Source organism: Bemisia tabaci, chromosome 7 (assembly GCF_918797505.1).
Source record: "Bemisia tabaci chromosome 7, PGI_BMITA_v3".
Classification (NCBI taxonomy): domain Eukaryota; kingdom Metazoa; phylum Arthropoda; class Insecta; order Hemiptera; family Aleyrodidae; genus Bemisia; species Bemisia tabaci.
In genome coordinates, this window is record NC_092799.1 from 1,368,360 (window position 1) to 1,384,421 (window position 16,062).

Sequence of the window (16,062 nt, forward strand, 5' to 3'; positions counted from 1 at the left end):
AAACTTTGCTACACAGCAAGGAGATATCCACTTCATAGCTATAAGCATTAAATGGATTACATTTTGCAATTAGGAGCCACTATTTCTGGTCCATTTTAGAAACAGAATACATGCTATTGGTTTCCCTATGCAGATATGTGCTTCTATGGGAGAGCCAGAGGTAATGGTTCCTTATTGTAAAATGTAATCCAATTCCTTCACAAGTGCGGGACTTCATTTGGTAAAATAACAGTTTTCTTGCAAAAATGAGATGATATAAACTCCAAAAAACCCAAAAACTTGAGTAAAGAGACTCCGGGCAAGTCACCATCCTCTTGCCAAAAACCTCCAAAAGCTCTTCTTTGTTCCCCTCTTCAGTGGAAAAAGAAATTATCACACTACGACAGTTTCCATTTCTGTCATAGAGTACCCCAAGCGGACCAAAGAACGGAACTCTTAGTCGTTTACACATTTACCTATTTAACAAAATCTCCAGGAGGTCACAGACAGGCTGGCAGCCCCTCATCGGACCAAAACGCACACCGTACCATTTTTTTCCTTGTAGGTATGTGCCTCCAAAGTACATGAAATGACTCCTTGAGGGGCGGGCAAGTTTGATTGAAATTCACGTTGTCTTCTGAAAATGAGCTAAAATTTTTACCTTGAAGAAGAAGAAAATCGAGTTATCATTTTCTTCCATACATGGTAGGTATGCCTATGAGAGGCACCAGGAACGCCTTCCAAAATTATTGATGCAACCCGCACGACTCCGAAGTCAGCGGAAACTTTCTTGAAGCGTCTCCTAAGATTTTCCCTACACAATAATCCCCTTCAAAAATGAATGATGCAACAAGCGCGTCCTGTTTGACCACGAAAGCTCCTCAGATGAGAAGTCTTTTGGTCTGGTCAGAAAAATATTCGAACTTTATTTTTCATCTTCTCTTCTCATTTCCCGCATTGACAGAGGCGAAATTTTTTGGAAAGCATGACGCGCCCGGCCCAATGCTCTCACTGAGGATCAACCTGTAGATAGACTGCTAAAAATATTTAGGAAACAGATGTTCGGGCTCACTGAGAATGAGGCCAATTTCCGAACTGATAGTACGGGATCAGAATGGAAAAAGTCAATTATGACTACGAGGAGGCTTTGTACATTTCCAAATAAACAGTACCGTCTTTGCTGTACAAGTATTCCTGAACGATCATTCATAATGGAAGGTCATATTCTATTCGCACTTTTTTTTACGCATTGGGCCGGGCGCGTCATGCTTTCCAAAAAATTTCGCCTCTGTCAATGCGGGAAATGAGAAGAGAAGATGAAAAATAAAGTTCGAATATTTTTCTGACCAGACCAAAAGACTTCTCATCTGAGGAGCTTTCGTGGTCAAACAGGACGCGCTTGTTGCATCATTCATTTTTGAAGGGGATTATTGTGTAGGGAAAATCTTAGGAGACGCTTCAAGAAAGTTTCCGCTGACTTCGGAGTCGTGCGGGTTGCATCAATAATTTTGGAAGGCGTTCCTGGTGCCTCTCATAGGCATACCTACCATGTATGGAAGAAAATGATAACTCGATTTTCTTCTTCTTCAAGGTAAAAATTTTAGCTCATTTTCAGAAGACAACGTGAATTTCAATCAAACTTGCCCGCCCCTCAAGGAGTCATTTCATGTACTTTGGAGGCACATACCTACAAGGAAAAAAATGGTACGGTGTGCGTTTTGGTCCGATGAGGGGCTGCCAGCCTGTCTGTGACCTCCTGGAGATTTTGTTAAATAGGTAAATGTGTAAACGACTAAGAGTTCCGTTCTTTGGTCCGCTTGGGGTACTCTATGACAGAAATGGAAACTGTCGTAGTGTGATAATTTCTTTTTCCACTGAAGAGGGGAACAAAGAAGAGCTTTTGGAGGTTTTTGGCAAGAGGATGGTGACTTGCCCGGAGTCTCTTTACTCAAGTTTTTGGGTTTTTTGGAGTTTTATTTTCAACGATTCGTCGAGCCGCGCTCTAAAGTTTCTGACTAATTTTTTAATTTTCGAAATTTCAGCAACTGAAAGCAATCTGAATGTGAAAAAATCTTCGTAGACCATCAAAATACGAACAAAGGTTGGTTGGAACAGCTTATTTTCACGATTATCAATAATAGATCACAAGACGAGGTATACGAATTTGAGCATTCTAATTTATGTTTCCTCGACCCTATTTAACGAGCAATATACGCTTCGCGCAGCAAAATTTACTGAAATTAACTCCTAGCCAGATACTGAAGTGTTTATTCAGGACTGGTTACGAAAAATATTGAATTTCCTGCTCACGTGAAAAACTGGAGTCTACTTGAATCACATTAAGCACTACAACGGCGTTGGCAGGCTCTTCAGTCGAGCAGTCGTTCAAAGTGTAAACAACGCGCAATAGCTGAGCCAAAGCGCCAATTTTAAAGTTGTCATACTTGTGAACTGCAAGGATCGTCTCTTTATCGTTTAGAGTGCAATCCAATTCAAGAAGATCATGGTTTTTTATGAGCGACAAGTTTGAATGCATGCATCGAAACAATGTCCGGAGAAGAATTATGGAAAATTGACCGATTTTGTACCCGGGTAGAGTTTTGGGACAAGGTAATCAAAGTCTGTAGAGCGCTCATCATCTTCTTGGACATAAACTACATTTTCCAGTAAGGAGCCACTATTTCTGGTTTATTTCAGGAACAACTGATATATCTTAGCTCCTCATGAAGATAAGTGAATTTAGGGAGAAGCCAGAAAGAGTAATCTAGCTATATAGGCATAGGCGAAATCTAGAGGTCAACGCTAATTTCCGTCCAATCTTGATTAAGGGGAATCCTGAGCTTTACGAAACTTTAGGAAAGGGCGTAGCACAGTGATAAAAAATGTAAACATATAATAAAAAACGTGAGAAAATCAGGCAACGTGGGATGTATTTAGGTTGATTCCGGTTAAATCCGTCGGATTGTGAAGCGGCATGAATGAGAATAAGAAGACGGTGGCTCGCATCCTCCTCGCGGATGTGCCATTATCATGTTAAACTTATTAGACTCCACCAATTGGGGGTGGAGGGGGTTAAAGCGCGCCGCGGGACGATTATTGCGCGAGTAACAATAAAGCCATTTCGGCAGATAGCAAAGCCATTTTAATTAAAAACCCGCGTCGCCGTCCTTTTTTCGAGGCGTTTAATGGGCCCCGGTTATCAAGTGCGCCGCCCGCGCCGCGCCGCCCCGTTTAAATTAGCCTCCGCCTTGCCAAGGGAGTATTTAAGCGCCACCTACGACCCACGCATCTCCCGCTTTTTCCGCCTGTTTTACGACCCTCGAATTTCCAGCGGGGGTGGGGGGTGGGGTGAAGGGGGTAATCGGCGGGAGCATATGAGTTAGTGCTGCTCCGAAGCGGGAACACGCGGTTTTCGGGCTGAAGCTGTCCGTGGAAGTTTGATGGAGTTTTATGGGTCGCAATGTTCGGGATGAATAGCCGGGATCGGAATTAGAAATGATAGCGTTGCATCAATTCGAGACGAACTCTTGCCCAGAGAACTTATATTATTGCCTCTCCACATATTATGACATCCACCCAAGTGGTTTTTAAATGGTGACTTGAAATTATAACTGTTTTTTCAAAGATCTCGAGAGACGAGAGCGCGTGGTTTTCGGGATGAATCTGTCAGTGCATAGGCGGAGTCAGACACTTCAAGGGAGAAGGAAGCTCAAGGGGAGTCTGAGGGGCTTTTTCCAGAAAATTTTCCAAGTTTTTGAAGCCTAATTGAGTCAATTTCGTAACATCAATTGTTGTAGACGCAGCAGGAGGCGAATTGTTCGGTTGAAAAAAAGAGTATGCTAGGAAGTCTGCATGTAACGAAAGGGTTCGTATTCGATCGAAACAAATCGAACGAAGAATGAAAACATGAACCGATCAACACAGATTCCCAGGACAAATAAATAAAAAAACTGATCAAACTCAGTGGAAAACTTGCATTCACTATGAAAATTTCAAATTGCGGTGTCTCGAAATTAGGAACAGCGAAGATGTTGATTTTCCACGATAATAAGTCCACACGAACCATATCGACGGTGAAACTACCAAACCACGTATCTCGGTTTGCGACGTCGCAGACTTCCTGTCATACTTTATTTTTTAAATGAAAAACTACTTAACATCCAGTCTTGAAAATTTCTGTGATTTTTCCTCTTTGTGCGGAGAAAATTCCGTGAAAATTTCAAGGAATGATATTAATTTGGTCTACTTCAAAAAAATAAAATGTGAGCGTAGATTTTTAAACACCGCAAACGAGATACGTGGTTTGGTAGTTTCACCGTCGATATGTTTTACAAGAATGGGTCTGTTGCACACGAGAGATACAGCCAACAATACTTTCTGTAAGCGTGAATTCGCTCCAAAATCACGTTGGGCACATTAAAAAGTCTGAAATCTGTTCCTCAGTGCGCAAGTTCCGTAGTTTGTAACACGCTTTTTCAAGTTTCCCGTGTCTGCGGGCAGTTTTTCTCAGTCACCACTAGGTTTGCACAGGCAGATGAGTAAGAAAGAACTACCCAAAGTAAACAAACGATAAACTGACTTTTTCTAGTGTATGATTTCTTTTCAATACAAGGAGAGTTTTTAAAGGAAAACTGCCCGCATACGCTTTAGATTTGAAAAAAAAAAAAAAACGTGTTACATACTACTAGTCCACGCTTAGTAATAGAAGTCTTCGATCTGCGGGCACGCAACTATTCGAACTCTGGTGTCGTGAGGTTGCCGTGCGCAGTATTTGAAGGCGCACTAACGACCATTAACGCTGCAGCCTGCAGCTAGGGAATAACACGGCATTTTTAATCATTCGAAGTACCTAATCTGATTTCAACTTGAGCCATTTTTTTGGGTCTCACGCAGTCGTGAAACATTAAATGAACAAGCCAATTAGATTCGTTCCCATTCCATTCTGTTTTTCGATACTTAGATAGCTAGTGCGGCATCTCGAAACTATTTTGTCTCTGTGGAAGCTGCTTTTGAACCTTTTCCCTTGGAAAACTTCATTTCACAGAAAATATATTCCCTGTTGGAGTATTTCAACAAGCTCGCTTAAAAAAACCAACTCAAAAGCACCATGAAACGATAAATGCCAAGCACCAAAAAGGGGACACGGAAAACCAAAAATAAACGAAAAATAATCGAGTAAAGTAAGCGAGAGGCGAAGCAGGAAACCTGATGAACAGCGCTGCCAACCCTCGCATAATTTCTTCGATCGCTTTAGTAAAACTGCCATGGTCAGAGGAGAACCTCGTATGAGCATTTGAAAGTTGCCAATTTTTTCAGATAAATCGGACAATTCCAGAAATTTGTTCGCATAATTTTTCGACGAATTTTATTCGCAATTAAAATTAGAAAATTTAATCATTTCAAACAAGATTTTTCAATTTAGTGCTCTGAGGAATGAAAATTTAAGTTGCTCTCACGGTGTTTTTCCCCGGCACAGAAGAAAACAGCGTATTTTGATGTGAACTCGGCAACGGCGGTGGTAATAACGCTGGCGTAAACGGCGGGAAGCGACGGTGGCGCCGCGAGCGGTGCCGTAATGAACCAGAAGATTGAGGTTGGAAAGATTGAATTCCGTGGCGGCTCGAGGCGTCACTATCATCCAGTAGTCACCGACTTTAACTTGTCGCTCCTCTGACAAAAGAACGTATCTCCATTCCTATACAAGCTACAGAAAACACGGAGTCAAACGGACTTTAGGGCGCAGTCTAAAACGTAGATACGTCTTTACGTGGGCGGAGCGACGAAATTAGGGTCGTTAGAGCGAGCTTACGGCGGTGGTCGGGTTTCGGACCCCGCGCTCTGGCGTGTAAGCGTAAGTGGAGTCTGGGATGAGCCCCGAAATGCATAAGAGCAAGTGGTAACCGCGGCTCATAGTGAAATTCACTTAGGGTTCTCTTCCGTAACGCGGTGGCGTTGTGGGGGTGGAAGTTGGGGGCGGGGCGTAGAACAATCTAAACGCTGACTCCGCGCTAATCGCATTTCCCGATGTTATGAATACTTGATCGCATTTTAGAGATTTCGTTCCCCGAAAGCGACGGAAAGCGGGCGCTCGCTTTATTGCCAACATAACGAATGGCGAACTGGTTCCGCCGCCGCGTTCGCTTGCAGATTGCGCCGGAGACGATATATTTTAGAAGCCCCGCACTGACAATCTATGCACTGTACTCGAGTGAGGTAAAAGTTAAATTTGAAAATTGATGCTACTTTTTGACTCATCATAAGTGATGAGAGAAAAATATTAATCACTAAATTATAAACAAATAAATGTCGAAAATATAGTTTTCTTTCATTGTACCATCCCCTGGTCAAAATGTCCATTGCAAATAATGTATATAGACACTAAAATTTTGTGTTATAGTTGATTTTAGAGTTTTTCAAAATTTTGAACGAGTTATGCGTCAAATTTTGAAGAATGAATACCACCTTTGTTGCTTTAAATCTCACCGTATAATAGTCTGCTGCCACTATCAGTGTTATAATTTAAACAAACCTCAGTCGTGCAACTATTCGTGCTCTGATGTTGTGGGATTGCCGAGCGCTGTATATGAAGGCGCAACTGACTGGCGCAACTGACTGGCGCAACATTTTAATCTGCACCCACCACTTTAGGAGCCAGTGTTGCGCTGCCACTATCAGTGCCAGAACTAAACAGTTCATCTGAAGGTGAGAGTAAAACTACCCGAAGTCAAATTTTGAGAAAGTATGAAAATATTTGTTTTTTCCCAGATAGTTCTTTATTCAACTATTGGAAAAAATTGACCAGTGTTGCGCATACCATCTGTAATAAGACAACGGTCACACGAGGGAGGGGGGGTCGGAGAGATCAAAAAAGCAAATAATACACGATTTTAACATCTTTGTGGATATGCCCTTCTTACACAAAACTGCTCAGAGCTCACATTTTTATAGCAGTAATGTGACAGTCAAATGACATGCGTGTTTGACAGCAATATTAAAAATCATTGCCTGTGCCCTCTTTCATGGTTATTCGTCGTTAGGAAGCACCCTGCGCTAGGACAGGTCACTCGAAAATTACGCCAAATGTTAAAAAAAGGACTGAAAAAAAGTGAAGTTGATTCAACATTCTGGATGTCAAAAGAATGTGCGAGAGCTCACAAAATGCTTGAATAACTGTTAGAGCAGTTACTTTATCAATGTCAAGATGTAAAACTAACTGCCGTGGTGGGTAATTTAGCATTTTGTGAGTTCTCGCACACTTTTCTTACATCCATAATGTTAAATTAACTTCACTTTTTTTCGGTGAGACGTTTAAAAACAATTTATGCAGAATTTCTCGGTTGGAAGATGCGCCTACCCTCAAAGAAAAGTAACTCTGTTTTTTGATAATTTTGCGGTTACGCCATTCTTCGTAGGTACAACCCCTTCAATTTACGCCAACCTCAGCCGTGCAACAATTCGCGCTCCAACGTCGTGAAAGTGCCGCGCGCTGTATATGAAGGCGCAATGCCTCGATCTGCGCATACTGCTCTGGTGGATCGCATCCCTAAAATGAGAATAATCTTTCACTGCGGTCTCAAGAGACCGCTCGATTCATATTTATACACCGCCCAGATTTATAGTGCGCGGTCATCTTGCGCGGCCAAGGAAAGAGCGTATCATTAATAAGAAAGGCAGATTGCCAAAGGAGCCCGATCTTTTATGATGGAAATGTATTCAAAATTGCCATCGGCCACGTCGCACAGTGAGTCGAGCCAGTAGGAGAGGTCGGACAAAATTTGGAAACTTAAAAGCTTATAACTCCATTTATACACAATTTTGAGGTTCTGTAAGTGGTTCCATTGGTTTCCTCGTAAAATTTTCTTATCAAAGCACCCCTTAAAATTTAAAATGTGACAAAATAAACATTATAATTTGCAGTTTTAGCCAAAAATTTCATGTCCGACCTCTCCAATGGACTAGATCCACTGTGCGTCGGTGGGGACGGGGGTGGGGGGTGTGGCTCTTCGGCGAGAAAACATCAGTTTACGAGGTCTGAACTGCCGCGCTGAGGAAAAACGCCGTGAGAGCCTTCAGACGTTGCCAAATTGCTTTTGCAAATCACGAATTTTCTGGAAAGTTTGCGAGTATTTTTCCGCGAATTCGTTAGAGAATTTTGTTCGTAATTTAATCTAATGTGTCTGAAAATTTCAAGGAAGAAAATGCGTAAATTTTCCAAAAAGTACATGTTTTATCCGTGGAAATTTGGCAACATTCGAATGTTCTTAAGAAGTTTTTCCTGAGCGCGGTAGTGAAGGCTACACAATATGGAGGCTCCGGAGACTCGGTGCCCGGAGTGGCCGGACATAATGGCCCTCGAACCAATTTATCGCGCGGGATTTATTGCCGAAGTTAAATTTACTGTGTGTAATGGCTCCTGCGGCCCCCGAAGAAGCGCAACTTTATTTATGGTCAATGATGTGGTTATCTCGCGGGTATTAAGTGGCGATGTTGATATTTACATTTGTCGCGAGCTTTGAAAAGCTTCATTTAACTTTATGTGTCTCGCAATTTAATTCGCTCGTACGGCGCGGAGTTTCTTACCCGATGTCTGCGCTGCCTTGTGCTCGTGGGTCAAATTATTAAGTATCGGGTAATGTTGCAGCGAAAAGTCTGCATTCGCTATAGTTTTTTGGCGCGGACTTCAGCCTTGAGGTTTTCTGTTCTAAGAGTCGAGCTACTCATAGTCGCTTCTTAGACAGCTCCTTTCTTGGGGAAGACTCATCACTTTGTGCAGTGGCGTGGCGTGCTTTGCGATGTATCCATTGATCTGCCATTTGGAGCGCATTTTGCAAAAGGAACCACCGCGATTACAGTGTTTCCAAAATCGTGCAAATTCTTTTTTACTTTTGAAAATACATAATATATATGTACAGTTTTAAAATGTACACAATTATTTTCCTTTGAAATTAAAAATTTTTTGGAGGGAAGTAAAAACTATTCGCTATCTTAGGAGATTTTTTTGGATAATTATAAAGAAGCAACTTTTTTACAACAATGCAATCGCGCTGGTTCCTTTTTGCTAAATATGTGATCCATTTAGGTAAGCCTGTGGAAAAGGATCGATAAAGAGGGTGTTCGCAACCAACACCTTAATAATCGACTCTTTACCATAGCTTGAACTCGGAAAATGTCGAGAATCGATCATTCCTTGCCACTGACTTTGTGATTAAAAAAGGTTAGAGGAGTTCTCTGACATAGCATATCGATGGCCAAAGTGCAAAACCACATATCTCCATTACAAAGTTTCAAAATTTCTGTATATCCATTTTTTTTTCAAAGAAGAACAAGGCAGCTGCCTAGCTTGAAATTCACACAGAATTTTTCGTCAGTGTAGAAGAAAAATCAAGAGAGGTTTCGAGAAATTACGTTGAATAGTTTCTCCAAGAAAAAATAAAGTATGATAGGAAGTCTGCAACGTCGCAAACGGAGTACGTGGAGTTACAATTCTGATGCATTGGATTGAAAATGGAGCGAAATGAGATATAGAATCCGCTCCCACACACAAAAGCCAATAATGAGGGTTGAGAAAGTGTAAGTTTGTGGAGATCCCAATCCTACAACGCAGAATGGATGTGACGGCGCGTGGCTAGTGTCACGGAAAAATCTCCTTCAATTCAGAGTGATGCAACATTACCTGCATGGTATCGCAATCACGCTCTCTCGTGTTGCGTTGACATTTGAGGTTTTTAACTTCTGATACTGATCGAAGTGGCGTGATTTATTCATCTTCAACTGAATTACAATTACATCTAACATTATTATGACATCCATATGAGATGACCTCCGAAAAACCACCCGTTTATTAAAAGCGCGAATGCCGCTTATTATTGATAACCTATTTTTCAGACCGTTTATATACGTTATGGTTTTGTAATGTGAAACAAGCACATATTTCTGCCGCATGTCCGCGCATAAATCATTTTTTGAATAATAAAAATCTGCAAAATCAATGCGGGAGGCTAGAGTTTGATCTAGAAACCCGCATTGGTTTATGAAAACAATCCCTTTGCACATTCTCAACAAACCGGCCATTGAGGAGTTCTCTTCTAATGCCTAAAATTTTTCCATGATTTATTATGTCTGAACGCAGTGATCTTTGTGACATATTCTTCATATTATTTTCCAATATTGCCGGAAAAATTATTTCGAGTGAACTTGCATTCAGCTTTTTGTCAAGCAATGTTAGAATTGCGTCGCACATATTCTACCCCGCACACCTCATTTTCTGACCTCCGCAGCAGAACCCTTACACCGACAAGTCCACCTCCACAATACAAGGAACAATTGTGGGGCTGCGTGTTTAACTACTCACAATACCCATTCCTAACATCAAGGTCCCTAGCACCCCTTTGCCCCCCCCCACGCTGCCCTCCGTCCGCGAACAAGACCCCCCACAGCGAACACCCTCCGACCCCACCCAACCTCCCCGTTACGACCCATTAACCGCACCAAACTACATTCTGTCTACTTTCCCCCCACCCCCCCAAGGGACGCCCCCCCCAAGGCACCCCAACTTAGACCACCAATGGGCCATCCTCATACCCCGATCTATGCCTCTTATTGAAGAAGGACCCCCAGCTTTTAAAGCTTCCCCACACTCATGCCCAGACCGACCCTCCCAAACAATCCCTTGACAGCTACTACCCTAAATTTCAACGCGGCCCCCGCGCCTCGTTGTCCAGTACAATCACCCCCACGACCCGCTCCCCCCCTCTCACCCCCCCACCCCCACTCCGCCCCCCCCCCCCCCACCTCCCAAATTTTCCCTCGCGAATTGCATTTTCACCAGAGGAATCTCGGGAATTCCTAACGAAAAATTTCACCAATTTTTCTTATAACCTGATGCAAAATTCAGAATAATTTCGGACAAAAATCGCACAGGTATATTCTTGTGAGAAACTGAATGGTTTGAGTTAATTTAGGAATGGAGTTACGTTTTTTCGTCCAGGAAACGACATGTGTCTGCGGTTTAAAACGAATTACGAAAAAAAACAAAAAAAAAAACCTGTAAAGTAAAAAGCGACTCGGACAAGACAAGAAACAATCGACTAAATACCGAAAGAGAGTAAAAAGACAGAGGCGGGTGGCGCACATTGAGTCGTTAGTCTGGAAACACCCCAACTGATGCGGAGTGAAGATACGCGGAGGAGGATGCATCATGATTAAATGTATATTACATGAGCGGAGCCCATATCGCACAAAGCATGCTAGCTGTTTGCTACGTAGAGCAATTGATTTCTTCCGAATATCATTGCGGGGGCGCCCCGCGCCGCCCCGCCCCCCAGCCGCGGAGAAATTGAAACATGAAAGAGATAGTATCAAAGCGACTCAAGGGAGTCCCGCATTTCCCATCCTCGTATCAGCATGATTTACAGAACGTCTCCGAGTTTCGTTTCAAGGCGCGAAGGAACCCAAGTCCCAGGTAGATTATTCACTTGATGGGCACAATCATTTTTGAGGAGGTATCTTGAGTCTTGGTCTTACTGTACCTGAACGGAAAAAAGGTGTCAGGGTTATCCCCTAAAATTGTCATACTGTCCCAATTAATTGGATGATATGGATATTTCCAATTGATTGTAGTAGCACCGCAACTCAAGTCAGGGTAGTGTCGCAACATTTGGGTTGGTAACCTAATATATTGTGGTGCTACCATAATTAGTTGGGGTACCACCACAATTGAGAGGCTTGGAGAACAAGATGCATACGTGAAATTTTTGAAAAAAATTGAGGTATTGATGATTTTATTTAAGACTAGGCTTGACGCATGTTCTATGAAAAATTCGCCTCCAAATTCAAATTTTTAAGCATAAAAAACTAAAAAAAAACCTGGGCCCCCTCGCTATATAAACTTTTAATCGGGGGAATTTTCTCTAGCTTATCTGATTTCCATTGCAAGAATTCTTATTTTTAAAGCAATGGGTTTCCGATTAAGGAGAGTAACAATTGGATCGCGTTTAGCAGAAAGGATTCAAGCCACATCAGCTATTGCCAAATGTAACTGGGCGATTTAGTTATTTACAAGAGAACGTTTGTGCAGATTCCATCGAAAATTCTAAGGGATTTGCTTCGTGCTATGCAGAAATTTCACTGAAATTTGTACAAAAATCCACACAACCGTTTTCATGTAAAATATTAAACTGCCCAGTTAAATGTGACAATTGCTAATGTAGCTTAGTTCCTTTTTGCTTAACTCGGTCCAATTGCACCCTCTCAGCAACAGACGATGACTCTTTTCTAGTTTTTAAGTCCATTCATCATACGACTTACTTGAGAGATTCTAAAATTTTTCACGTTCAGATAAAATTTGCCTTTGCATTGCCCCTTCGCCAATGGTTTTATGATGGCTCAAGTAAAAAAATATGCGCACCTACGGCTCATTTTTGGCTGCAAAAAAAAAAAAAAAAAAAAAAAAAAAAAAAAAAAAAAAAACAATGGAAACTAATAAAATATTTGAGGGGCGACCTCATGCCAGTTAGTATTGTGCAACCACTGGAATTTCATAAAGTCGCCGCTTAATTTTTTTCATTAATTTTGATTGTCTTAGTCAAAATTGATCCTACAGTCCAGTGGCTCACCCTGTCCTGCATTTTTAGTGCGTTAATGTTTTAGCCTTTTTTCAGTGTTTCACCCATTTTCTACCTTTTTCCTCAGTTATATTTGTATTTCCGGACTATGTTATCTATGCTTTATCTATCTTAAATGCTGTCATATTCAACATTCATACGACAACTTGTGTAAGAATGATTCGAATGACTTTAAGTATATATTCATGATTTAAATTCCCATGAAGCATTACATCAAATATTTGTTCTGCATTTTAGAACGGCTATTGCAAAATAATCAAATGTCGGAGGTCATGTATGGAGTGTTTAGGTACATATTTTTGTTGACATAAATAATGCTTGATTGAAAAAAATATTGATATTCCTTCCTGGAACTATTGGAGTTGGTAGACGAGCTGTGTCGCTTTCGCGAAGTGGGACAGAGTTGATGGATAAATTAAACCAAAACGTCTAGATCACTGTAAATAAATAGATTTCTATATTCAAGTATTACTTTTCCTATATAGCACATTCAAAATCGGACTGATGATTTTCGATTAGTGTCTGCAGTAAAATGTGAATAAAAAATATAATGTTTAATTTTCCTCGTCTGCAGACAAAGACTCCCTAATCCGATTTTAGCGCTGAAAAGAGTTCGTTTGACCCAAGTAGCATGTCGTCAGACTGGTTAATGGAAAATCAGTAGGCATGATGGGAGTTTTACGTCAATGTAATGATATCAGAATGTCACGAGTGTGATATTTGTCTGATATCAATATCGTATTAATCTGATATCATCGTAACCAGTGCGCTTAGTGAAAATCAGGATGACAATGCTTTTTTCAACCCCTGCCAGGTAAACCCATTCATTTTCACAGGAGATAGAAGTACTCACGGGGATCTTTCATTGATGAATAAGGCAATTTTTTTGCACAATATTTGTACTAAAACATCGTGCCTTTAAGCGTAATTTCGTGCACTCTCGCCGGCTAACTTGGAAAGTCAAAAGGAACTATCATTTTTTAATCGCATACCTAGGAATCAGGCTTGAGTGATTTGGATAGTGTTTCCGCTATTATTAGTTCCACCTGACGATTATGTTTAGCTTATTGTATCCTATAATCCTCAGTGTTCATCTGACGGCGAGCATTTATGCCTGTATTTGGGAACAAACTAGTAAGTTACAAGAGGAATCTTCAGTTAGGGTGGCTCCTTATTTTGATAGGGTGGCCTTATTTCGACTTTTCATCCTAATTACGAAATATTCGAAATGGACTTTTTCGACTTTTCGGAACATACATGATGACGGATGGAATTGGACCGTCGAGTTTGAGGATGAATATGTACGGGAATTTACGACGAATGTGCGCAATATTATGGAAACGGATCCTTTTGGTGAGGAAATAAACGGAAAAAAATGAAAATGGAGAAAAAAAATTTTAAATGGCGCCTCAAAGAACCTAAAGTTAGAGTTAAAAATGGCTCCTTTTGGTGACGGAAATAAACAATTACAAAAATACTAAATCAATATGATACAAAAATACCTTTCACGACAATTGCGCCTCAAAAATGCAGACAAAATACCCGATGAACGGTTAAAGGCGCCTCAAAGAACAAATTTTAATGGCGCCTCAAGAACCTAAAGTTTACAGGAATTAGCTTCAAAAATTCTTCACATTCAAACGGATTTTACAAATTGTTGAGTAATCTGTCGGTCATTCCTTTCAATTTCAAAAGTCATTTCTCTCTGGAGCAAGGACACACATGGACAGTGCGAATCTGTAAGTACAATCTGCTGGATCAAGCTAACGTAATCCCGAAAAACGGCAAAGGCACTTAACAAGCGTCGTCGCTGAGAAAGTCTGTCTATCGTAAATCCCCTCCCGCCGCGCCGCGCCGGCCGTACGGGCGTCTGGTGTAGCGCGGGTGGCGCGAAGCGAATTTGAAGGCGTCAATGAGTCGCAACTGGATTGCCCAAAAGTGGGAGCGCTACGCGGTCCGGATTTAAATTGTTATTTCCGCTGCGGGCGTTCTATTCGCAACTTTTCATCAATTGACGCCCCTGGTTGCCGATAGTTCCGTGCCGGGTGAAAAACGCGTATTTGAGTGCGGTTTTTGTCCGCATTACGCTGTTTTTGCTTGTTGTGGCGGTTTGAGATTAGCATATCACGCCATGTGGCAACTCCGGGGTTGTCACAACTTATGGAGCTCATTTTCAGTGCTCCTGATTTTTTGCTGCCCTCCAGGCGAGGTCCCTTTATGGAGCTCAGAAACACATTCCACCCTCCTATCCATCCATTGGTGTCACAATTTACGGCGTATTCGAGAAATTTGCACAAACTGAATAAAAATGTCTAGATTACGGCGACTGTATATAGTTTGAATAATCACAACAAAAAGAAACTAGAAAACATTAATGAATAAAATTGATAACAAAGCTTTATAACTAAAAATTTAGTGTAATTAAAAAATAAATGAAAAAAAAGTGGAGAGGTGCTAATTTTTATCATTACAGTTGTCACAATCCCAAGTATGGAGTGCATTTTGTTTTAGCGAGTATCGAACGTATTTAGTGTGGAAAATGTTTCTGTATTATGAAAATGTTGAGATCCCATTTTTTATGTGTCATTTTAAAACATTTTTCGGCATTATCTGCACCCCGTGTTTGGAGCTGGATCCGGGGGCTCGGCATTCGATGGCGAAGCGTGAATGATCGATTATCGATATTTTCCAATTTTCAGCTATGGTAAATAATCAATTATTAAGGTGTTCGTTGCGACCGCCCTGTTCATCGATCACTTTCCATAGAATTAAACGGCATATTAAACGAAACTTACGGTAGTTTTTAAGCAAGTCCTTGGACTTTACGTCATCAAAATAAGACATCGAAAATCGATGTATCACACGGCACGAGTTTGTCCATTATCATATTTCTTGTCTTCTTCGAATCTCGTGGGCATGCTATTTTTGAGTCCAAAAAAAATGTATTTCTAAAATAATATTCGTACGTGAGACATAAAAAAACCAGTGCATTCTTTAAAAAGCTGATAGATATTTTTACGGTTATTCCATAATAATATAGAGTCACTATACCTTTGATAGTTTCTCAGGAAAACGAAAAAATTACTAAATAAATTATACCTTTGAAATGTATCGCGAGCAGACGAATACAGAAAGAAAAATTAGTCATCAATTTTAAAATGTTCCTTAAAAAATAAATTCATATAGATACGTAAAATAAAAATTTTTTCGACCCTCCTTCTTTTAACATTAGGTATCAACGACGAACCAGTACTTACTATGTCCAGTAATATATTAAGTACTAAAATAGTGAACATTATTACAATACTAGCAATTTAGAATGATTACGTTCATATATAATTAATATAAATAATTATATGCAAGATTAAAAATGTAGGGGAGAAGATAATGTAAAAATGAAGTGGCAACGGAAAAAGCTCGAAATTTCAAATATTTGCTCGTTATAACTGCCCCATATTGT